General features: G+C 37.6%; 1 protein-coding gene across 1 annotated transcript in view; it reads right to left on the reverse strand.

Annotated features, from left to right (window-relative positions):
• MYCBP2 (MYC binding protein 2) overlaps positions 1-26,058 on the reverse strand; it is a 1,055,480-nt gene that overhangs the window by 829,097 nt on the left and 200,325 nt on the right. The gene's annotated exons all lie outside the window — the stretch shown is intronic.

The raw sequence follows: 26,058 nt of genomic DNA on the forward strand, positions 1-26,058 counted from the left end.
AAAATTTGCAGTTACTCAAAATACACTTCAAAATGTTTTTCATTTTAAAAGTATAATTTAAAAAATTTCCATGAGGGTGTATGCACTTTTCTTAGGGGGTGGAGTGGGTACATGTATATGGTTATCTTATTTATCTCTTCATTTAGAATGTTGGTAGTTGTTCGTGGGAACTGTTCTTTTACAAATATTGGAAAAGCATAATTTCAGGGATCCATATATAATGCCATCATATGAGCCATCATTCTGCAGTTGCTTTTAGCTTGTTTAGGATTTGGCCCTTATATTAGTCAATGTCTCCTGAGTATATTCCTTTTGAAAAATTTTCCAAGACATAGAACCCATGAAGACTTTCTTTCCTGATGAAATCTTAAGATTTTTTTTGTTTCTTTTTTAGTGCTAAAAAATGACATACCAACAACATATAAGTAAGGCAGCTTATAACCAATTACACCATTCATAGAAAAGATATAGATCTGGATTTTTTTTTTATTTTCTTAAGGTTTTTGATATATTTTTATTTCTAAATTATGGACTTCTTTAGCTTATATTTGTGTGTCTGTGTGTGTGTGTGTGTGTGTGTGTGTGTGTGTATACTACCTCAAATCTCATGTGGAAATAAAGTTGGTATGAGTAGAATGTCCATAACTATTTCAGGGTCTATGCCAGGCATGGCTGGTTTATACCAACCAAATTTTTGACTATAGCTGTCCCAGTCATAGTAAAACTCTAGTGTTTGTGCAAATAAATGAGTATATACAGGAATAAGGCTTTTTAATATTTGCTCTTGTCAAAAAAGTTTTTTGGATAATTAGGCTGGCCAGGTCACGTTCTTTCAGAATTTATTCTCTACAAAAATTCTGTAAACTCATCTACGCTAATAATATATTCTATTCTCCCTGACAGTGGTGTTTTTAGCAAGGACATTCCGGAGATATTAACAATAACTATACTCAAAAACATAACCTCAGTATAAAAATCTCTAACACTTTGCAGACAGGTAAAGGGGATATTTCAGGACTTATGGGGCCTTAAGTCTCAAGTTATCTCTATCAGCAATTTTCTCTCAGTTTATTTGATGACTTAATTAAATCGGTCTTCAGAGGTCCATAGCAATGCATATGATTCCTGTTTATGACAATGCAAATGAATTTTGTCTGGTGGAAAGAATAAATCTCTGTAAGTCTAATTCTTATTTGAATGGGTTTTAACATCTTTAACTCCTACTGGGTATTCTTTGCTGTGTGAGATACCTCACAATAAATTTCAACCCCTAGCTCCTAGAATCACTGTGAATGTTTGGAAAGCTAGTCTGAAAGTAGCTGAGAACAATTGTAAATCAACGAGAAGCGATTGGAAGAGATGAAGGATCAGACAAACTTCTTCTGATAGACATCTTACTGCCTATGTGCTTTGTTTGTTGAACCTCCTGTAAAAGTGAACATCTGAAAAGTCAGCCTTGTGAGAGAGGAGAGTGATGTTATCTGCTAGCCAAACTTGAAAAGAGAATAAACAGCACATTCCTCTTCATTAAAATACGTCACACTGCTGATTTTTTGCATGTAAGAGTTTACCAAAGCAAATCTGGAGCCACTAAAGGCTACTTACTCAACCAATACCTTGTAACCATAACATTCAGCTCTTTGGAAGAGAGACAGAAGCCAGAATACAAATACTTTAAATTTTCCAAAGTCCCTCTGAAGAGCAGGTACAGCAGTCAGTCATGAAGGAAATGAATGATTTTTGTCAGTTTGTAAGTGTATAACTCAGGTTTTAAAAACTGAGTTTCAAATTTTATAAGCATGAAAATGCAATGTGTCTAGTTGTATAGAAAGGAGGTTAGCTCGACTGTCTCAATATTAGTGATTTCTCTTTTTTTGTCAAAAGTCTCCTAGGATAAAAGAAAAATCCTGGGAAAATAGTTACTGTGTTTAAAGAAAAACAAAAAATAATAAAAGCATATTAATAGGCTCTTTGTCAAAATCAGTTCTGTTACTTGCCCTTTTGAGAATGAATAATTAAAAATATTTTAGAGAGAGTTGTTAGATTAGATATTGGAGAGAAAATTAAGGGCAGATACTTCCAGACCAGTTAGACTGACTTAATTAAAGTCCTTAGCACATGAAAAGTTTTGGAAAAAGTGTATTCCAGGCCGGGCGCGGTGGCTCAAGCCTGTAATCCCAGCACTTTGGGAGGCCGAGACGGGCGGATCACGAGGTCAGGAGATCGAGACCATCCTGGCTAACATGGTGAAACCCCGTCTCTACTAAAAATAAAATACAAAAAAAAAAAAAAAAAAAAACTAGCCGGGCGAGGCGGCGGGGGCCTGTAGTCCCAGCTACTCCGGAGGCTGAGGCAGGAGAATGGCGTAAACCCGGGAGGCGGAGCTTGCAGTTAGCTGAGATCCGGTCACTGCACTCCAGCCTGGGCAACAGAGCGAGACTCCGTCTCAAAAAAAAAAAAAAAAAAAAAAAAAAAAAAGAAAAGTGTATTCCAAAGTCCTGATGATAAAACGGTCTATGTGGATATCTCCTTCCTTAGTCATAAGGCATCTGCTCTGTTGTTTTACATGATTTAGAGAAATTTTTGATGGCAGAACATAACACAATGACGTGTGGACAGATAAAATGCAGAACTCTTTGCTACATACAACTATGAAGGAGAGAAGGCTGCTAGACCGGGCCATACGTGTATTGCTCTAGGGGACAGGCAAGCTGGAGCTGTGGGGGGAGCTTATGTATGGCAAAGGGGTGGGATTATCTAGGTTTCTAGGCTCCCTGTGGATTGGCTAATTTGAGTAATTTTAGGCTCCGAGGCATATAGGGTGATATGGTTTGGCTGTGTCCCCACCCAAATCTCACCTTGAATTGCAATAATCCCCACCTGTCAAGAGCAGGGCCAGGTGGAGATATTTGAATCATGGGGGCAGTGTGCCCCATACTGTTCTCGTTGTAGTGAACAAGTCTCACGAGATCTAATGGTTTTGTAACGGGAAGTTTCCCTGCACAGTCTCTTTTGCCTGCCACCAAAGACATGATTTTGCTCCTCGTTCACCTTCAGTCATGATTGTGAGGCCTCCCCAGTCACATGGAACCGTGAGTCAATTAAACCTCTTTCCTTAATAAATTACCCAGTCTCGGGTATGCCTTTATTAGCAGCCTGAGAACAGACTAATACATAGGGACCATTCGTAATTATGTGGTTCTTGGCCCTGGGGTGATTAGGGCTCTTGTGTGAGAGCTGGACAAGGGGCGTGGTTGGGGTATGGACTTAATTGGCTTTTACTTAGGGCGGGAAAACTAGGCCAACACAGAATGAACAAACAAACAAACAAAAGGATTTTACGCTGTGCCCAGCATTGTGCTTGGGCTTGGCAGGGTTTATGGTGTATAGATGTGTGAGAAGAGTCAATACTATTCAAGAAGCTTCAGAACACGTCTGATTTCTGGCAGGACAAAATTCCCATTTACACACAACAGTTATCCATGGTGCACAATAAAGAGAAAGTAAGGTATTGATCTTATCTTGGACTCTGCATGAAAAATTCCGCAAGAAGACTCTTTTGATAGTAAAACATCTGCTTTTTCTAGCCTGTTACCTTAAAGTTGATTTAAGCCTGACTTGGGTCACTGGTGCCATTCTGGAGTTTCTGCATGCTGTACCTCTGTGCAGACTTTAGTCATTCTTTGTGACTGTTTACTTCTTTGTTTAAAAGCAACTTTATTGTGGTCTAATTTACATAGCATAAAATTTATCTGACTTAAATATACAGTCTAATTACTTTTAGTAAATTTACAAAATTTTGCAATCATTGTCATGATCCGTTTTTAGAACATTCTCATCACCCCAGAAACAATTCTGTGTCCTTTTGACATCAACCTTAGGCAAACAACCACTGACTTACTCCTTGTCTGAATTGATTTGCCTTTTGTAGATTTTGTATCTGGCTTTGTATCTGGCTTTGTATCTGGATTTTGTATCTGGCTTTGATGTAGCATAATGTTTTTGAGCTTCATTTGTGGTGTTCCATTTATCAGTAACTTATTCTGTTCTATTGATGAACAAAATTTTGTTGCATGGATATGTCCTATTTTGTTTATCCATTCGCCAACTGGTAGAAATATGGGGCATTTCTAGTTTTGGGGTATTATGAGCAAGGTCGCCGTAAACAAAGTTTGTGTACAATTCTTTATGTGAGCATATGTATTCATTTCTCTTGAGTAGATACCTAGGAGTAGAATTGCTTGGTCATGATATACATTTATGTGCAACTTTCAAAGAAACTGTCAAACTGTTTTCCAAAGTGTTTACATCATTTTACACTCCCACCAGCAATATATGAAAGTTCTAACTTCTTTACATCTTCATCCACACTTGTTGGATTGTCTAAATTTTTTATTATAGCCATTCTAGTGGGTGTGCATGAGCATTTACTCCCAAGTATTTAACTTGAGGGTTTGTTTGCAATGTATCTTTACTCCAGAGTCTTTTCTATTGCCTGAAATAAAAATATTACCACCTATCTTGTTTCCCAACCTCACAAGAAGACATTTGTCCCTTTTCTTAGGATTCAGGGATCTGGGAAATGAGATTGTGCCTATGCTCTTTCCATTTAGTGTCCCAGGACAACTGAGGGGCATTTTCCTATTGATTCCTTGGGTCTAGTCAGAAGGTCATCAAAAGGTCATATGATAGAGGAAAAGCGGGTGCTTTTTTCAAACTTCATCTTTGGTAAATTATTCCATGGTGATAACTAACTGAGAGTTGGTCATGTTTGCCCTGCTGCCCTTGGTTGTCAGTATATAGCCAAAATACTTTGGAAAGGTCGATGGTACATGTATTGTTTGTGTTTCAAATGGATTTTTTTTTTTTTTTAATGGGAAAGCAGGTGGTTGTAATGAAATGAATTTGGGGTTGGAAGTCAGAATGCTTGGGTTATTGTGCTTAGTCAATCACTAATTGCAAGACTTTGACCAGGTCTGGGACTTAGTTGCCTTATCCATAGAATAAAATGGGAATGGTAAAATTATCAGATAATTTCATACGTTGTTTAGTAGAAGAACTGTTTTACCTAGAACCCCAATAAAATGATCAGAAATAAGAGGATTTGCTCTGATTGAAATGGGATGGAAGCCAAGCTCCTAAGGTTTTATTTTCTCCTGATGGTGATTTCCCTCTTTTGTGGTTAATACAATTACACGTTCCTTAGAATATGTATTAAGGAAATCACTGACTGTATCTCCTCCAAAATCCCCATTCATCAACAGGGAATCTATCAGTAAATAGTTTTGTTCAAACTAGGAAGGTTTTGTTCTTTTTCATTGCATGGATTTTGCCATTGTTAGTAAACAGTTGGCATTAGGGAAACTCAAAACAAACGAATAGTATTTTATTTTATTTTATTTTTTACTTGTTTAACGTGTTTATTGATGTCTTCATAAGTCACCTTACATATATAGACTATCTAAAGGTGAACTCTTTAAATCAGTGACAATAAATCTTTTTTTTTAAAATTATTATACTTTAAGTTCTAGGGTACATGTGCATAATGTGCAGGTTTGTTACATATGTATACTTGTGCCATGTTGGTGTCCTGCACCCATCAACTCGTCAGCACCCATCAACTCGTCATTTACATCAGGTATAACTCCCAATGCAATCCTTCCCCCCTCCCCCCTCCCCATGATAGGCCCCGGTGTATGATGTTTCCCTTCCCGAGTCCAAGTGATCTCATTGTTCAGTTCCCACCTATGAGTGAGAACATGTGGTGTTTGGTTTTCTGTTCTTGCGATAGTTTGCTGAGAATGATGGTTTCCAGCTGCATCCATGTCCCTTCAAAGGACACAAACTCGTCCTTTTTTATGGCTGCATAGTATTCCATGGTGTATATGTGCCACATTTTCTTAATCCAGTCTGTCACTGATGGACATTTGGGTTGATTCCAAGTCTTTGCTATTGTGAATAGTGCTGCAATAAACACACGTGTGCATGTGTCTTTATAGCAACATGATTTATAATCCTTTGGGTATATACCCAGTAATGGGATGGCTGAGTCATATGGTACTTCTAGTTCTAGATCCTTGAGGAATCGCCATACTGTTTTCCATAATGGTTGAACTAGTTTACAGTCCCACCAACAGTGTAAAAGTGTTCCTATTTCTCCACATCCTCTCCAGCACCTATTGTTTCCTGACTTTTTAATGATTGCCATTCTAACTGGTGTGAGATGGTATCTCATTGTGGTTTTGATTTGCATTTCTCTGATGGCCAGTGATGATGAGCATTTTTTCATGTGTCTGTTGGCTGTATGAATGTCTTCTTTTGAGAACTGTCTGTTCATATCCTTTGCCCACTTTTTGATGGGGTTGTTTGTTTTTTTTCTTGTATATTTGTTTGAGTTCTTTGTAGGTTCTGGATATTAGCCCTTTGTCAGATGAGTAGATTGCAAAAGTTTTTTCCCATTCTGTAGGATGCCTGTTCACTCTGATGGTAGTTTCTTTTGCTGTGCAGAAGTTCTTTAGTTTAATTAGATCCCATTTGTCAATTTTGGCTTTTGTTGTCCTTGCTTTTGGTGTTTTAGACATGAAGTCCTTGCCCATGCCTATGTCCTGAATGGTATTACCTAGGTTTTCTTCTAGGGTTTTTATGGTATTAGGTCTAACATTTAAGTCTCTAATCCATCTTGAATTAATTTTCATATAAGGAGTAAGGAAAGGATCCAGTTTCAGCTTTCTACTTATGGCTAGCCAATTTTCCCAGCACCATTTATTAAATAGGGAATCCTTTCCCCATTTCTTGTTTTTTTGAGGTTTGTCAAAGATCAGATGGCTGTAGATGTGTGGTATTATTTCTGAGGACTCTGTTTGGTTCCATTGGTCTGTATCTCTGTTTTGGTACCAGTACCATGCTGTTTTGGTTACTGTAGCCTTGTAGTATAGTTTGAAGTCAGGTAGGGTGATGCCTCCAGCTTTGTTCTCTTGACTTAGGATTGTCTTGGCAATGCAGGCTCTTTTTTGGTTCCATATGAACTTTAAAGCAGTTTTTTCCAATTCTGTGAAGAAACTCATTGGTAGCTTGATGGGGATGGCATTGAATCTATAAATTACCTTGGGCAATATGGTCATTTTCATGATATTGATTCTTCCTATCCATGAGCATGGTATGTTCTTCCATTTGTTTGTGTCCTCTTTTATTTCACTGAGCAGTGGTTTGTAATTCTCCTTGAAGAGGTCCTTTACATCCCTTGTAAGTTGGATTCCTAGGTCTTTTATTCTCTTTGAAGCAATTGTGAATGGAAGTTCATTCATGATTTGGCTCTCTGTTTTTCTGTTACTGGTGTATAAGAATGCTTGTGATTTTTGCACATTAATTTTGTATCCTGAGACTTTGCTGAAGTTTCTTATCAGCTTAAGGAGATTTTGGCTGAGACAATGGGGTTTTCTAAATATACAATCATGTCATCTGCAAAGAGGGACAATTTGACTTCTTCTTTTCCTAACTGAATACCCTTGATTTCTTTCTCTTGCCTGATTGCCCTAGCCAGAACTTCCAACACTATGTTGAATAGGAGTGGTGAGAGAGGGCATCCCTGTCTTGTGCCAGTTTTCAAAGGGAATGTTTCCAGTTTTTGCCCATTCAGTATGATATTGGCTGTGGGTTTGTCATAAATAGCTCTTATGATTTTGAGATATGTTCCATCAATACCGAATTTTTTGAGCGTTTTTAGCATGAAGGGTTGTTGAATTTTGTCAAAGGCCTTTTCTGCATCTATTGAGATAATTATGTGGTTTTTGTCTTTGGTTCTGTTTATATGCTGGATTACGTTTATTGATTTGCATATGTTGAACCGGCCTTGCATCCCAGGGATGAAGCCCACTTGATCATGGTGGATAAGCTTTTTGATGTGTTGCTGAATCCGGTTTGCCAGTATTTTATTGAGGATTTTTGCATCGATGTTCATCGGGGATATTGGTCTAAAATTCTCTTTTTTTATTGTGTCTCTGCCAGGCTTTGGTATCAGGATGATGTTGGCCTCATAAAACGAGTTAGGGAGGATTCCCTCTTTTTCTATTGATTGGAATAGTTTCAGAAGGAATGGTACCAGCTCCTCCTTGTACCTCTGGTAGAATTCAGCTGTAAATCCATCTGGTCCTGGACTTTTTTGGTTGGTAGGCTATTAATTATTGCCTCAATTTCAGAGCCTGCTATTGGTCTATTCAGCAATTCCACTTCTTCCTGGTTTAGTCTTGGGAGAGTGTAAGTGTCCAGGATATTATCCATTTCTTCTAGATTTTCTAGTTTATTTGCGTAGAGGTGTTTATAGTATTCTCTGATGGTAGTTTGTATTTCTGTGGGGTTGGTGGTGATATCCCCTTTATCATTTTTTATTGCATCTATTTGATTCTTCTCTCTTTTCTTCTTTATTAGTCTTGCTAGTGGTCTATCAATTTTGTTGATCTTTTCAAAAAACCAACTCCTGGATTCATTGATTTTTTGGAGGGTTGTTTGTATCTCTATCTCCTTCAGTTCTGCTCTGATCTTAGTTATTTCTTGCCTTCTGCTAGCTTTTGAATGTGTTTGCTCTTGCTTCTCTAGTTCTTTTAATTGTGATGTTAGAGCATCAATTTTAGATCTTTCCTGCTTTCTCTTGTGGATATTTAGTGCTATAAATTTCCCTCTACACACTGCTTTAAATGTGTCCCAGAGATTCTGGTATGTTGTATCTTTGTTCTCATTGGTTTCAAAGAACATCTTTATTTCTGCCTTCATTTCGTTATGTACCCAGTAGTCATTCAGGAGCAGGTTATTCAGTTTCCATGTAGTTGAGCGGTTTTGATTGAGTTTCTTAGTCCTGAGTTCTAGTTTGATTGCACTGTGGTCTGAGAGACAGTTTGTTATAATTTCTGTTCTTGTACATTTGCTGAGGAGTGCTTTACTTCCAATTATGTGGTCAATTTTGGAATAAGTGTGATGCGGTGCTGAGTAGAATGTATATTCTGTTGATTTGGGGTGGAGAGTTCTGTAGATGTCTATTAGGTCTGCTTGCTGCAGAGATGAGTTCAATTCCTGGATATCCTTGTTAACTTTCTGTCTCGTTGATCTGTCTAATGTTGACAGTGGGGTGTTGAAGTCTCCCATTATTACTCTATGGGAGTCTAAGTCTCTTTGTAAGTCTCTAAGGACTTGCTTTATGAATCTGGGTGCTCCTGTATTGGGTGCATATATATTTAGGATAGTTAGCTCTTCCTGTTGAATTGATCCCTTTACCATTACGTAATGGCCTTCTTTGTCCTTGATCTTTGATGGTTTAAAGTCTGTTTTATCAGAGACTAGTATTGCAACCCCTGCTTTTTTTGGTTCTCCATTTGCTTGGTAGATCTTCCTCCATCCCTTTATTTTGAGTCTATGTATGTCTCTGCATGTGAGATGGGTCTCCTGAATACAGCAAACTGATGGGTCTTGACTCTTTATCCAGTTTGCCAGTCTGTGTCTTTTAATTGGATCATTTAGTCCATTTACATTTAAGGTTAATATTGTTATGTGTGAACTTGATCCTGCCATTATGATATTAACTGGTTATTTTGCTCATTAGTTGATGCAGTTTCTTCCTAGCCTCGATGGTCTTTACATTTTGGCATGTTTGCAATGGCTGGTACCGGTTGTTCCTTTCCATGTTCAGTGCTTCCTTCAGGGTCTCTTGTAAGGCAGGCCTGGTGGTGACAAAATCTCTAAGCATTTGCTTATCTGTAAAGGATTTTATTTCTCCCTCACTTATGAAACTTAGTTTGGCTGGATATGAAATTCTGGGTTTAAAATTCTTTACTTTAAGAATGTTGAATATTGGCCCCCACTCTCTTCTGGCTTGTAGAGTTTCTGCCGAGAGATCTGCTGTTAGTCTGATGGGCTTCCCTTTGTGGGTAACCCGACCTTTCTCTCTGGTTGCCCTTAAGATTTTTTCCTTCATTTCAACTTTGGTGAATCTGGCAATTATGTGTCTTGGAGTTGCTCTTCTTGAGGAGTATCTTTGTGGCGTTCTCTGTATTTCCTGAATTTGAATGTTGGCCTGCCCTGCTAGGTTGGGGAAGTTCTCCTGGATGATATCCTGACGAGTGTTTGCCAACTTGGTTCCATTTTCCCTCTCACTTTCAGGCACCCCAATCAGATGTAGATTTGGTCTTTTTACATAATCCCATACTTCTTGCAGGCTTTGTTCATTTCTTTTTCTTCTTTTTTCTTTAGGTTTCTCTTCTCGCTTCATTTCATTCATTTGATCCTCAATTGCTGATACTCTTTCTTCCAGATGATCGAGTCGGTTACTGAAGCTTGTGCATTTGTCATGTATTTCTCATGTCATGGTTTTCATCTCTGTTAATTCGTTTATGGCCTTCTCTGCATTAATTATTCTAGTTATCATTTCTTCCACTCTTTTTTCAAGATTTTTAGTTTCTTTGCGCTGGGTACGTAATTCCTCCTTTAGCTCTGAGAAGTTTGATGGACTGGAGCCTTTTTCTCTCATCTCGTCAAAGTCATTCTCCATCCAGCTTTGATCCCTTGCTGGCGATGAGCTGCGTTCCTTTGCAGGGGGCGATGCGCTCTTATTTTTCGAATTTCCAGCTTTTCTGCCCTGCTTTTTCCCATCCTTGTGGTTGTATCTGCCTCTGGTCTTTGATGATGGTGACGTACTGATGGGGTTTTGGTGTGGATGTCTTTCCTGTTTGTTAGTTTTCCTTCTAACAGTCAGGACCCTCAGCTGTAGGTCTGTTGGAGATTGCTTGAGGTCCACTCTAGACACTGTTTGCCTGGGTATCAGCAGCAGAGGCTGCAGAAGATAGAATATTGCTGAACAGTGAGTGTACCTGTCTGATTCTTGCTTTGGAAGCTTCCTCTCAGGGGTGTACTCCACCGTGTTAGGTGTGGGGTGTTGGTCTGCCCCTAGTGGGGGATGTCTCCCAGTTAGGCTACTCAGGGGTCAGGAACCCACTTGAGCAGGCAGTCTGTTGGTTCTCAGATCTCAACCTCCATGTTGGGAGATCCACTGCTCTCTTCAAAGCTATCAAACAGAATCGTTTGTGTCTGCAGAGGTTTCAGCTGCTTCTTGTTGTTGTTGTTGTTGTTGTTTAGCTGTGCCCTGTCCCCAGAGGTGGAGTCTATAGAGACAGGCAGGACTCCTTGAGCTGCTGTGAGCTCCACCCAGTTGGAGCTTCCCAGCCGCTTTATCTACTGAAGCCTAAGCAATGGCAGGTGCCCCTCCCCCAGCCTTGCTGCTGCCTTGCGGCCAGATCACAGACTGCTGTGCAAGCAATGAGGGAGGCTCCGTGGGCATGGGACCCTCCCGGCCAGGTGTGGGATATAATCTCCTGGTGTGCCCGTTTGCTAAGATCCTTGGTAGAGCGCAGTATTGGGGTGGGAGTTACCTGATTTTCCAGGTGTTGTGTGTCTCAGTTCCCCTGGCTAGGAAAAGGGATTCCCTTCCCCCTTGTGCTTCCCAGGTGAGGCCATGCCTCACCCTGCTTCAGCTCTGGCTGGTCGGGCTGCAGCAGCTGACCAGCACTGACTGTCCCGCACTCCCTAGTGAGATGAACTCAGTACCTCAGTTGAAAATGCAGAAATCACCTGTCTTCTGTGTCGCTCGTGCTGGGAGTTGGAGACTGGAGCTGTTCCTATTCAGCCATCTTGCTCCGCCCTCCACGAGTAGTATTTTAAATAAAATTTATAAAGAACCTAAGTGCTACTAATAATCCAGAGATTTTTGTAAGTCAGAGATTATACCATAAAGAATTGAGAGGTTTTCTTTGTTTTGTTTTGTTTTGTTTTTTTGAGGCGGAGTCTCACTCTGTCATCCAGGCTGGAATGCAAAGGCCTGATCTCGGCTAAGTGCAAGCTCTGCCTCCTGGGTTCATGCCATTCTCCTGCCTCAGCCTCCCGAGTAGCTGGGACTGCAGGTGCCCACCACCACGCCTGGCTAATTTTTTGTATTTTTAGTAGAGATGGGGTTTCACTGTGTTAGCCAGGATGGTCTCGATCTCCTGACCTTGTGATCTGCCCGCCTCGGCCTCCCAAAGTGCTGGGATTACAGATGTGAGCCATTGCACCCGGCCAGAATTGAAATTTTTTAAAACCCAACTTAAGATAAAAATGCCTACAGGTTTTATAATAAAATCTTTCAGGAGGAGCCATTCTTATCATATTCTCACTATGAGTGGACTTCTTTTATATATTCACCAACCTTTGTGACATGTAGTATATACCTATCACTGAACCAGATACTGTGGAGTCTGTCAAATACATATAATTTTTTTAATATATGGGGATAATTGTCTTAGAATACTCTAGTGAGATTAGTCGGGAAAGACTCAACAGATGTCAAGGTGAGATTTTCAGAACTCTGATGATTCTCCTTCATTTTTGGTGATGAAATGAGCTGTATCTGTTGACAGCCAGTTACCCTGGGACATACTTTGAAGAACCTAGAGACTCTGGTAATCATGTCTGAAATAAGAATATAAAGGTATCCATGCTTTCCCATAGGGAAATTGGTATAAATAAATGAAAAACTGTTAGGATTAGGATAAAAGGTGAACAAGCAGAATATGATCAAACAAAGGATTTTATAAGTGTTGAGAATCAGCCCAGAAATTACTTGAAGTAACTTTCGTAGTCTCAAAAGTTGAAATTTAACCTTCCTGCCTATTAGTACACTTTGATTATCCAGAGAACACCAGTTAACCTCTAAAAAATGGTAGAATGGCATTTTTACCTTAAACATACATTTCTATTTTCTTTTAAAGAAAAATTGAGACAAGTAAATTCTAAAGAAGAGATATAATACTTTTTAACTCTTTCTTATATTTTTACTCTTATTTTATATTCCTAGGATTTTGGCAGGTACCTAGAAGAAGTAGAGAATTCAAATTGCATTCAAAATGTACATTGTGTTCAATGATATATAAAAAAGTGTGTGTCTCTGTTTCTATCTTATAAATTTGTAATAATAAATTTTTTGTACCTCACATACCTTATGAAGATGCCATTAATTCTTTGAATTACAGAAAAGATTGATTTAAGTAAAGCTTAATATTATATAAATTGTTTTTAAATGATGTTGTTTGTTACTGAAATAACTTACTTCTTAGATCTGAAGCCATTCAGAGGCTTAAAATAGCAATAAAAGGATAGAGAGTTTACCCTTGAACAACCTTGGGTTAGGGGCACAGACCTCTTGCTCAGTTGAAAATCCACATATAATTTTTGACTTCTCCAAAACTTAACCAATAATAGCCCACTGTTGACCAGAAGCCTTACTGACAAACAGTTGTTGAACATGTTTTGTATGTTTTATGTATTATATACTGTATTCTTACAATAAAGTAAGCTAGAAAAAAGAAAATGTTATTAAGAAAATCGTAAGAAAGAGAAAATATATTTACTATTCACTAAGTGGAAGTGGATCCGCATAAAGATCTTCATACTCATCATCTTCGTATAGAATAGGCTAAGGAGAGGAGGAAGCGGGGCTTGGTCTTACTGTTTCAGGGATGACAGAGGACAAAAAATAATCTGCATATGAGTAGACCTATGCAGTTCACACCCATATTGTTCAGGAATCAATGGTTTGCTTTTTTGTTTTTTCATTTGGCAGTTTTAAAGTTGTTATTATGCAATGTTCAGGAAGCAGATATGCTCATGTTTACTTGTTCAGTTGAAAAACGTTACCAGGAAAAAATAAAATAACTTTTCCTGTTTCTGAGTCTTTGCTGTCTCATACCTTTCAAAGGAACCAGGTTGCTTATCCATATTCCAATGTCAAAATGCAAAGAAACAGGAAAATTTATGTTCATCATTTTACATTTATTTGATGCACTTGAAAATGCAAATTTTTTTTCACTATATAGTCTATTGTCTTCTTGCTTTTTGATTTAAAGAATGTAGAAGAATATGACATGCCACATGGGTGTTGCATCGCAACTTTTTAGGTAAACACGTTGCAAAAAAATCTGTTTATTCACCTAGGAAATTACCAGAAATAATAGTTCCCAAGCAGAAGACAGTAGAACCTACTGGAGAGAACATAGGAGAGGCATTGGAGAGACCTGTACGCTTATTCTGGCTCTGTGACCAATTGCTCATGTAATCTTGGATAACAACACTCAACAACTCTTGGCCTGGAACACAATAAGTACATAATAAACACCTGGTGAATGAATGGATTAACTCAACCAATATTTATTGTGTATCTACTCTGTTCCAGGCACTGTTCTAGGTTCTAGGGTTAGAGCAGTGAACCAAAGATTTGTAGTCCCTGCCTTCATAAAGCTGAGATTCTAGTTGAAGAAGATAGACAACAAATAAGCAAATCAATTATGTGGCAGATCTGATAAACATTGTTACAGAGAAAAATAAAACCAGGAAAGGGAGGTAGAAAATACCAAGCAGGGAGTGGTTGCTATTTCATATAGGGTAGTCTGGGAGAGTTGACTTTTTAAGTAGATGGCCACACTGGGAGAATTGTCTCATTTGTCATGCCAAACAGTGCTGTGTGCCCTGGTATCCAAGACAATTGTAAGACTTAGGTGATTTGAAGACACTTGGTCACTCAGCACTGTTTGGCATGCCAAATGAGACAACTCTTCTAGTGTGGCCAATAAGAACAAAAAGTTTAAATCTTACACTTTCAGGTTATTGTGATATTGTTTATGGGATTTGGATACACATATGTTCTTATGCAAGTATGATTCTATGATTCTAAAATTTCACAGATTATCTCAAAAGGAAGGTCTTCCATTTGAATGAATGGAAAGAAGGGAAAATTTACTACTTACATCTTAGGGGCTTTACAGGATTTTCAAGGAGGTATTTTTTTTTCAGAAAACCAGACTGAAAATCATGCTGCAACTTGTTAGATAGAGGCGGCTGCTGCTCAGAGAAAGAAAGGGGCTTTATTTTCTAATCTAGTGTTGGGCTTTAAAAACACTTCATGAAGTTTGAGGTGGGGAGTCTGTTTATAGTTGAATGTGTGTGTATATGTGTGCATGTGTTGAGGTAGAGCTGGGGTGGGTTGGTAGTTAGAAGAATTTCTCTCATTCCTAAACTCATGAGTACCACAATTTAAAAGGCATGATTATGTGTAGACTCTGGTTGTAAGTGGTAGTTAATAGCAACATGAGGTCAGCTTATTAATATTTGCACATGGGACAAAAGGGACAGATTTCTTCACATCACTTTTTCTCAGCTACATTTTCACACCACATAATTATTAGAAATCTCTGTATAGGTAAAACAAACAAACAAACAAACAAACCCACACAATATCTGGATTTTGTGTTCTCTTTTTGATTTTAAGCTACACGTGGTCTTGTTGCCTTCCTCCACTTTTGGTACAGTCAATGTCAATGTCTTAGGAAACACAAATATTTGGAAAATGACATACTAGAAATCATTTTGACCAATTCATCCTTTTCCTCAGTAATAGAGCTAAAGGTTGTATCTAGATAATTTTGTGGAAGTATTTTTTAAGAGATGCTACATTTTGGGGGTGAACATCAGAGATAAGAAAAGCAGGCTATTCTCCGTGCTACCCCAAGTGGTCATTTGTGTTAGAGGGAGCTTATCGTGAACACACAGTGGCTGGGTTCTCTGGACTGACACTGCCCTGCTTTATTTCTTCCCATTTGCTGTTGTGTGCTGAATGGCCTATAATTTGTTATTGATATGTTGGAGTTTATCTCAATTCATTATTGTATTTGTTGTGCCTTGACCTATGGACATTGGTTTATATCTGACTGAAAACTTAAAGTTGACATTCAAAAAATAATTTCTCAAGCAATAGTCCTGGAAACAAATTACCTAATTCTATTATCTAAGATGTTTTCCTGGTTCCTACTTTTATTGGTAATGGTAAACTTAAAATGTTTTGTTAGACAGAGTGTTCGTTATATGAGGTATCTTGTGGGTGTGTATATATATGAATTTAGGCAAGCAATTGTTTTACAGAAGACAGTTGAAAAATAAATCTCATTTTAATATAACATCCATCATCATCCTTTTCCATAAAAGAAAGGCTATTTGCTCATGGAGGTGATTTGAATTAGTGTCATTATATTCATGGCAGGTAGAATGTGGTATTTTCCTAGAATATTCTGTACTGTGTCTAGAACAGGCTCTAGACTTGAGGAAAGGTGAAAAAGCACGGTACTGGATTCTCTCTGCTCGCTGCTCTCTCATTGACTAGAGTAAATGAATAAAATAAAGCAGTTCAAGCAAGTCAAGGAAGGAATACAAAGCCAAGTATTTAGAGGGAAAAAATTTTTTTAGAAGTTTTTAAGTAGCTGAATTGTCTTACAATTATTTCAGAGACTAATTTTTATATGGAGTGTTTTATTCAGTCAATGATTTTTTTTGAGCACTTGTACCAAGTTTGTAACGGCCAACAAGGTAGCCATGGTCTCTGCCTTTAAAATATTTTGCCCAGGAGAACGTGACCTCCCTCCTCCAAATTGAATAAGCAAACAAAGAATAAAGAAATCACAAATTGTAGTAAGAGTTATGCAGGGAAACTGCTAAAGGCTCAGACAGAAAAAAAAAATCTTTCAGTAGGAGGATTTTTTCTTCGACTCTTAGCTTAAATGTCCCCTTTAGAGGAGGTGTCACCTTTAGAGGAGATGGCATTTAAGCTGAGACGTGAAAGTAAAAATAAACAACAGGATCTAGCCATGCAGGCAGTGGAAAGAGAGAGAGTGTCCTAAACATTCCATATGTGCAAAAGCCCTGAGGCAGGAAAGTGGTTGGCATTGAGGGTCCACAAGAAGGATACTGTGCCTACAGAATGGGAAGAAAAAAGGAAAGTGACTCAAGATGTTGTTGAAGAGATAGAAAAAGTCCACATCATGCAGACTTTACAGGTCATGTTAAAGATTTGGGATTTTATTCCAATTACAATAAGAGTTTATTAAGGGGTTTAACTGAGGATAGTGGCATGATCTGAAACACATTTTAAGATGTTACTATTTTATAAATGTGGAAATGGAGAGATCAATCAGTAGACAGTCACAATATCAAAACGAAGGCTTTATCCACGTAGGCAGAGGAGAGAAGGCAAGAAGTGTATGGATTTGAGAGGCATAATGGCGTAGAATTGAGAAGTAGAACTTTCTATTGCTTTGTAAGAAAAAAAATGAGGAAAAAAGCAGAAATCAAAGAGAATATTCTAGTTTTCTATGTTGAATCACTGAGTGGCTGGTAGGACCCCAGTGATTCAACATAGAAAACTAGAATATGCATCCTTTGCTGAAGAGGGATATACTGAGAGTGGTGAGGTGGAAAACAAGTTTAGTGAGAAAATCAGAGTTGTATTTTAAATATGTAGGTATAATATATCCATGAGACACCCAAGTCAAGATGCCAAATAGGCTGTTGTGAAGATGAATCTGGAGCTCCAGGAGAGGGTTGGGTTAGTGATATAAATGTGGAGGAGGTCAGCAGATAATTCAATGCTGTGGATTCAAGGGAATTGAGTGGAATGGATGTGATTCAATGGAATGGATGTGACCAACTATGAAGAGAGTGTAGGGAGAGAAAAGAACTTGCCCGGGAACAAGCTTCCATGAAGATAACAGAGGCTGTGAAAGGAAACAGAGGAGTCTACAGAGGGTTGGGTAATGAAGCAAGAGGAAAACCAGACACATGTCACGGAGTCATGAGAAGAGCATTTTAAGCAGGAGATAGTGATAAACTGTGATGATTGCCTTTTAGAGGTCTCAAGGACACAGTAACACCTGGTGACTTTGACAACACACTGAGCTTTGGGTGATCTTGACACAGGTGTTTTAGTGAAACAGTAGGGCTGAAAGACTATTTGTATTAGGTTGAAGAATTACATGTGAAGGAAGGACATGAAGGAGAAGCTTCAGTCCTGTACTCTCAAGGTTAGACCGCTTATCTAATACTGACAATCTAGGAATAATTTTATGACAGCCAAAATCAATTTCCTTTTTAAATGAAATGTAGTCTCACTCTCTGTAAACCTTTTAAAGCTACACAGCTCCTGATGTATCTGGAATGCTGAATGGATTGCTTAGCTAGCAATATTTATTATGCTATCTGACCTAGAATTTAATATTTGTCATCAGTCACTAATTTTTAAATTTTCTTGCTTACTCAAGCCATAATACAAAAAATAAATCTGCATTTAAATGACCATATGCTGGTGGTCAACAACAGCTGTGCAAAGTATCATGGTAAGGTACCACGGATAGTTACAAAAGAGGTAGAAGCATAATCACAATCTTCCAGGGAATTTACAATCTAAACTGAAGCTGCCAACCAATGTGTATAGAAAGCAATTAAGTCAATTCCTTTTATAGTAATCTCAGTATAGTCCTTGTTGTTCATAATATAATTTATTATGTGTAAGAAAGCCATTCTATACAAGTAATAACTTAAATATTACTTATTTCAGTACTTCAAAATGTATTTTGGAAATACATGATTACATGTATCAATAAATTTTTAGAAGCTGCAAACTAGAAAACGGAGTCTGAAACCAAGATTAATCTAGACAGTTGTTTATATGAGGATAGAGTTATCTCTCTCTTCCCTCCTATTTAAACCCAGTCTCTCCTTCTATGACTACAATCCCACTTCCTCAAACTTTGTCAGGTCTTCCTTCTCTGAAATATCTCTCAAATGTCTCCTTTCTTTTGCTTCTTCAACCTCTCTTTCTGGTAGTTTATCTCCATCAGTATGTAAACTCTCTCAAGATTCACATGTATTAAAAAAAGACAAATGTTTTCCAAGTCCCAGAAGTGTAAGATGTGCCAAGTGAAATGCATGTTTTCCCCTCACTCCTGACACACATACCTTTCACAGTGATTACAGGTTGACTTTTCCTTGTGATTTTCCCCCTCAGTGAGTAGCGTCACCCATGCCAGAAATCTCGAATGCATCATTGACTCTTTCCTGTTTTACCCCCACTTTTAATTTATCACTAGGTCCTATTGATTTACCTTCTAACATCTTTTTAATCCAGCTACATCTTTCCATGACTAGGATATTACCCTAATCTATTGCACAGTGTCTCTCACCTAAATCGCCTATGGCCTTTTAATGGATTTCTAGAACTCATTGGAATTTGTTCTCCTCCATTGTCTCCAGTGCATGTATGGTGATCTTTCTAAATGCACATCCCTAGATTAAAAGCCTTTAGGGCCTCCCCCATCACTACCCGGATCAAATCTGAACCTCTTACCTCAGTATATAAGACCCTTCTGACTTTGCTTATCTTTGCTTATGTTGAACACACACACACACACACACCATTTTTGGAAGTCATGTTCTTTCTCATCGCTGGGTTATGTGCATGCTGTCGCCTCTCCTGGGAAATATTTCTCTGTTTTTGTCCTCCCCATTGGCCAACTTACTCACTCTAGCTTCCAGGTGAAATGTCACTTACCCTAAGAAGGCTTTCTTAAGTGCCACAGATTCCAAGAGACTCTGTGCTTTTCCTATCAGAGTTCTTACCAAACTCCATGTTGTGTGATTGATTATTTTTGGTCTGCTGAAAGGAAAAAATGAAGTGCTACTTAATCTCAGATTTATAACTTGGTTTTCTCCACCATCTTTTAATATGTACTTATACAACGAGTTTCCAAACATGACCAAAATGTCAGGTTAAGCAATTGGAATAATTAAAAATATCCTGGTCTGAAAGTGTGCCAGAATGATGGTGCCTAATTATTATTGATTACACTTATGTTTCACCCTTTTTGAAAAAATAATTTTTCTAGTACCACCTGCTACGTGATGAAATGAAACTCAATTTCAACTACCCATCAGTGTTTTCTTTTTCTCCCATGTTTCTTCTGATTTTGCCAGAACTTTAAACTTTCAATAATTAATTTAGTGAAGCATTTTAATTTGCTTGTTTATTATATTGAAAGTAATATAGTTTTAAAATCCTTTTTGAGATTTGTTTGCGCAATACATCTTTAGTAAACACCACAACATGCTTCTATATTGGTCATTTAGTAAAATAGCCTGTTGACACTTTTGCCAACCCAAAAGAATCCAGACATGCAGAATATAATCAACACCATTATGATTGATAAGCAGCATAAACTATCTAGCTTAAATAGCCACAGAGCTCATGATCCATGAAATGTGCCCACATACCCCACTCGACCACTATTCCACTTTAAAAAATAATTTATTTCATTTATTAAACTAATATATGTACTTCATGGACTGCAACAATGCTCATATGGAATAATAACAGCTCCCTGTCCCCCATTTTAGCTCTTGTGAATTCTACACTCCTAAAACAATAATTTCTTATTCTTCTTCCCCACTAGCTTTTGCTGGCATGTCTCATCACATTTGTAAATAATTTGTTTATACTGCTACTTTTTGTTTTTCAATTAGATCTTACTTATATGCTTATTTTTTTACTTTCAAAATTTTGACACATAACACATACAGAAAAGGACATAAGACATGTATACTTAAAAATAATTATAAAATTTTATTTATAAAACATATGTATTATAACTGTATTACACATTAACATTACACATATAACTATATTACACATTACACAGATAACATTACCCATATTATATGTGTAATATGATTACACATTACCCATATTATATGTGTAATATGATTACACATTACCCATATTATATGTGTAATATGATTACACATTACCCATATTATATGTGTAATATGATTACACATTGCACATATTATATGTGTAATATGATTACACATTGCACATATTATATGTGTAATATGATTACACATTGCACATATTATATGTGTAATATGATTACACATTGCACATATTATATGTGTAATATGATTACACATTGCACATATTATATGTGTAATATGATTACACATTGCACATATTATATGTGTAATATGATTACACATTGCACATATAACATTACACATATTATAACTGAATTACACTTTACACATATAACTGTATTACACATTAACATGTACATTTACATGAAGAATAAACTTATAAATTCATAACATCATCAACATCATAATTACTGCTCAAAGGCCAAAAGATCCCCATACATCTCTTCTAAGTCACAACTGTCCTCTATCTCTCAAGAATTAACAGTTATCTTTATTTGTATAATAAATTTCCTTGCCTTCCTTTGCTGATTTTTTAAATCAACTATGTATGCATCTCTGTAAAATAGAGCTTGGTTTTGCCAGATTTTGAACTTTATATTAATGGGCTCATACAGTAGTGCTGTAGTTCTCAATGGGAGCAGCTCTGCCCTAGGAGACATTTGACAATGTCTAGAAACATTGTGGTTGTCACACCTGGGGAGAGGGGAACAATACTGGTGCCTACTGGTTGGGGTCAGGGATGTTACTAGCATCCTACCATCCTAGCAAATATAGGATAACCCCCATAACAAGCAGTTTTCTGGGACAAAATGTCAATAGTGCTGAGGTCAAGAAACCTGTTGAAGAGTGTTCCATTGTATGGATATACCACAAAATTTAGTTATTTAAACTATAGCTGATGGAACGTGAATTGTTTTCATTTTGGGATGAAACAATGCTTCTATGACTATTTTGATGTCTATATCCTGGTAATACAAGTGGTTTCTCTATAAGTGGAATGTTTTTAATCATAGGATTAGCATCTTCAACTTTCCCAGATGCTCCTCATTTGTTTCCCAAAGTGAATGTTAGATTTTTACTGTTAAAAATTAAGATGTGACTTTCTTAAGCCATAACTATCAAGCACCCTTTCCTTCTACTTTTTCTTTCAATTTATTTATGTCATGGTTTTGTTTAAAACAATTTTCAGTGTTTATTTAGACAAGGTGAATTTGCTCATATCCAAGCTATATAACTATGATTATATATTTTTTTCTATATAAGCAAGAATTTTGGGGGAGATTAACAATTGTCTAATTTCTTCTTGTTTGCTTGCTTTTTTATGTAGCTGTCATTCATTTATCCTCAGATGCTTTCATGGGACTACAAACTCCCATATGTTGTATGTTTCCTTGGAGATGCCCTTCCTCTGCTCTTCTGCTTTTAACAAGACTGATTGACTGATGGTTTCATAGACAGGCTAGGTTTCTTTCCCCTCTATCACCTTGGGAATAGCTTTTGAGTATTTCCTGTGTTGGATTCACCTGTTGCCTGGATTCCTTCATTTTCTTCCTTAGTTTTGTGGAAACACACTTTGGCAGAGTAACTTCATATTTTACTTTTCTCAACTTTGACTGTTGAAACTCTTTTACTGTGTTTTATTTTTCCTAGCATATTTTCAGTTTCCAAGAGCACTTTCTCGATCTCTGAATGTTCCTTTTGTTCATACATCACACGGGCTTTGCTTCTTGTTTCTTATTGCTCTGTATTTCCTAAAAGGTCTACTGGTTTTTGCCTACTCATTCATATTTCAAAATGTGGCACAAAGAGGACACTTGGAAATTCTACGTACATGGGCAGAAAGGAGCAAGAACATAGCCCATTTCAGTGAGAACCCTTCTCACTCTGATGTTGATATTTGTGGGTTTTTTTTTCCCTGGGGCAGGTTATTTTTTCAGAACAGAATCTCCATTCTCTTGCTGGGACATATAAGGCTGCTGGTCGCTGCTAAAAGGGATGTGGGCTAAAGATCTCACTGTTTATGAGGCAATTCTTTGCTAAATCTTTTTTATTGCAGATAGGGTCCACATTTCCACCTTCAGCTGTTCTTGCCATGATGAAGTCCAAAGTCCGGAGAAAATCTGGCACAACCTCTTCAGAAAATAAGTCTGTCTTTCAACAATACTGATCATATAGAGAAGTTATGGATGCCAGGATCTGTTAGACTTAGAATCAGTTCTTTCATTTTTGGCCTTACTTCAGTCCCTTGTCTTCCCTTCCAAGGAAACTGCTGCCTCCCTTCCTGAGGCAGGTCTGGGTTGTGAACCATGTCAGCCTCCTTGCTTCTCGGAAAGACATTCAGTAGAGAAAGCAAAAATCTGAATAAGTTGTCCATCTATCTGGTTTTCATCTTACACAATTTTGTTAACATTTCTAGTTGGCTGGTGTCATCTCTTTCATCTCTGTCCTTGTGGGTTTATGTATTTATTTTTTTTTGTCATTTTAGTGGAATTTTAGAAGAAGGATGAGGAAAAACACATATATGTTTAATACACTATCTTCAACCATTAATCCTTCTCTACTGCTAAAGTTACATAATATGTGATATATATATGTAATATATATATGTGTGTGTATATATATATATGAACAGGAAATAAGAAAACAGAGATATATTGTCTTTCTCTTTCTCTCTGTCTCTCGCACACACACACACACACACACACACACACACACAACATGCATACACACAAACTGCTTTAGATGAGGTCTCTGATGTGGTTTTCAGATTATTAGTTACAAAGATCCCATTTCTGTTCATTTTGCTCAGATTCTAAGCCTACTCCTTTGTCTTGACCTCCCCTTCCTCTCGACTTTCACGACACCAGTTTTCTTCGTTCCTTTCAGTCTTTTCTACATTTCTCTTCTCTGCCCAGTCTTCTTGCATTTGGGACCTCTAACAGTTTACTGTCCATCTCTTCTTTCCTTTTTTTCTACTCTTTGACTTCTCCTCTAGTATTGCTATTCACCCCCTTCTTTAATTAGCATCTCAAAACCATAATAAACAAGTTTGTGTCTTTAACCCAGAGATGCTCCTAATTTTCTCTGTGTATGCTCCATGATATCTTAAGTCATTATTTTCCAAATGGAATTCATTACATCTCCAGAACTCTCTTCTCTTTCAACTCAATTGCTGCCTCTCTTTTTCTTTGATATTGCTTATTTAAATCAGGGGTCAGCAATATTTTTCTGGAAAGGCCAGATAGTAAATATTTTAGGCCATTTGTATGTTTCTGTTAACTATTCAACTATGCTGTTATCGTGGAAGGCAAGCTTAATCAATACATAAGCAAATGGGTCTGACTGCATTCCAATAGGATTTTATTTACAAAAACAGAGCAGCAGGCTGGATTTGGCCCTCTGGCCATAGTTTCCTGACCCCTGGTCTAGGTTAATGGCCATTCTAACCAGAAACCTCTTAACTGAGCTTCCTCTCTCACATCTGGCCAGTATGCCCTGCTGACTCCGCCCTTTCAGATCTGCCCTGTTTCTACAGCCCGGCCTGCACACTTTCCTCTCTCAGAGCTGCATCTTTTCACCTGTTAATTGTGGTAGCTGTTTATCCAGTCTGTCTGCTTTCTGTCTTGTAGTCCTTCAGCCCATGTTACATGCTGTTTTCAAAGCAGTCTTAGGCAAGCAGAACTTAATCCTGTGACTGCTTGTTGAAAATACTCAATGTTTTGCAAACATCTATATGGCAGCGCTTCTCCAATTTTAGGTGCATAAGGGCTACTTGAAGTATTCGTTAAAGTAAATATTTCTGGGCCCCATCCATCCTGGGAGTTCTGATTATGTAGTTCAGAGTTGGGAGCCAGGAATTCGCATTTTTAATAAACCATTCAAAATGACTCTGTGACATATGGTCTTCAGACACTTGAGAAACACTAGCCCATGGTAAAGAGCAAACACCTATATAACTATAGTTTACCCACCAATGTGTAAGTATACAAAAATGTAAAAGGCATAGCTCTTGCCATCTGGGAACTCACAATCTAATAGAGAAGATAGACACAGAAACAAACAAAGGGAGTTAATATGTTTTAGATACCCAAATAGAGATATGTCCATAGTAAGAATCCCAGAGTTTAGGAGAACTCATCCAAGAAGATGGTACTTGAGTTGAGCCTTAAAGGAAGTTTGCTAAGCGAACAAGGGTTTAATGACATTACTGGAAAAATTACTATCATTCCAAGAAATGTGAAAGTAGTAAAGGAACATGGCCAGTTCAGGTGAAGGGTTGACCCGTAGCATGCTGGAGAGGGGTTGTGAGAGTTTGCCCACCTTGGCGGGTAAACTAAAATTATATAGTACATATACTAACATGTATTGATTGGATGTAAGAATTAGTAGATATATTAATATTTATATTTAATAGATAATTAAACAGGCTCTGAGATATTAACTGACTTGCTTGAGGTCAACTAAATTGCAGACATAATCAAGGATATCACATTTATTGGACTTTGGGTGTTTTTCTGATCATACATACTTCCTTTCTAACATGATAGGGTTATTCCCTCTGCTCCAGTGAGTCTTGAATCCTGGAAGTGTTCAACAGGACTTCCAAATTTGATTATACTTATTCAATCTTTTGATTTTTAAATGTGCGTCATTTCAAGGACTGACTAATAATGTTTGCCAGTCAGTCAGTCACACCAGAGTCACTGCTTTCTATAAGCTTGGCCTCTACAATTTTTGGATTTCTGGACTTCTACATCTTACAGCTGCATATCTCTTGGTTTTCTTTGATGTATATAAATTATATTTATTCTGCCTACTTTTACTACAATAAATTGTGGTGGCATTATTATTATTGCTTAACAACTAACTGTTCGAGAAAACAAGGGCTCTTTTTGGCAACTGCTTCAGGAGAGTATTTCCTATGTTAGCCTTTTCTGTACTTCTCACACGGCCCCTGGGATTTAGAACATTCATATTTTGAAGTGCCAGCTAAAATTAGGCAGCTGAAATCCAGGAAAGGTCAGGGGTAAATGATAGCAAACTCTGGAATACTAGGCTGGGTTTGACCTAACTATCTGGGAAAAAAAGCAATTGCTAATTCTGGATGATTTTTGTTGGATGGAGAAAGAGATTACATGCTGAGAGACACAGACAGGTGAACTTCTGCAGCCATCAGCATGTAGTTATTTAGTGCTCATTTCATTTTGCCTTGTATTAAATTTATCATCACTGTTTCTTATTAAGTAGGGACCTTGCATTTTATGAACTTCATCCCATCTTTCACATAGAAAACACTCCAAAGAAGCTTGTGAAATGCAATGAGCAATCCCTAAACCTCATTTTAACCTTTTGCCTTTGCTGAGGTACAATAATGATGAAACAATGAAGTGCTCCAAAGGCAGGGAACCAAAGAAA

The sequence above is a fragment of the Macaca thibetana genome, chromosome 17, assembly GCF_024542745.1.
Source record: "Macaca thibetana thibetana isolate TM-01 chromosome 17, ASM2454274v1, whole genome shotgun sequence".
Taxonomy (NCBI): domain Eukaryota; kingdom Metazoa; phylum Chordata; class Mammalia; order Primates; family Cercopithecidae; genus Macaca; species Macaca thibetana.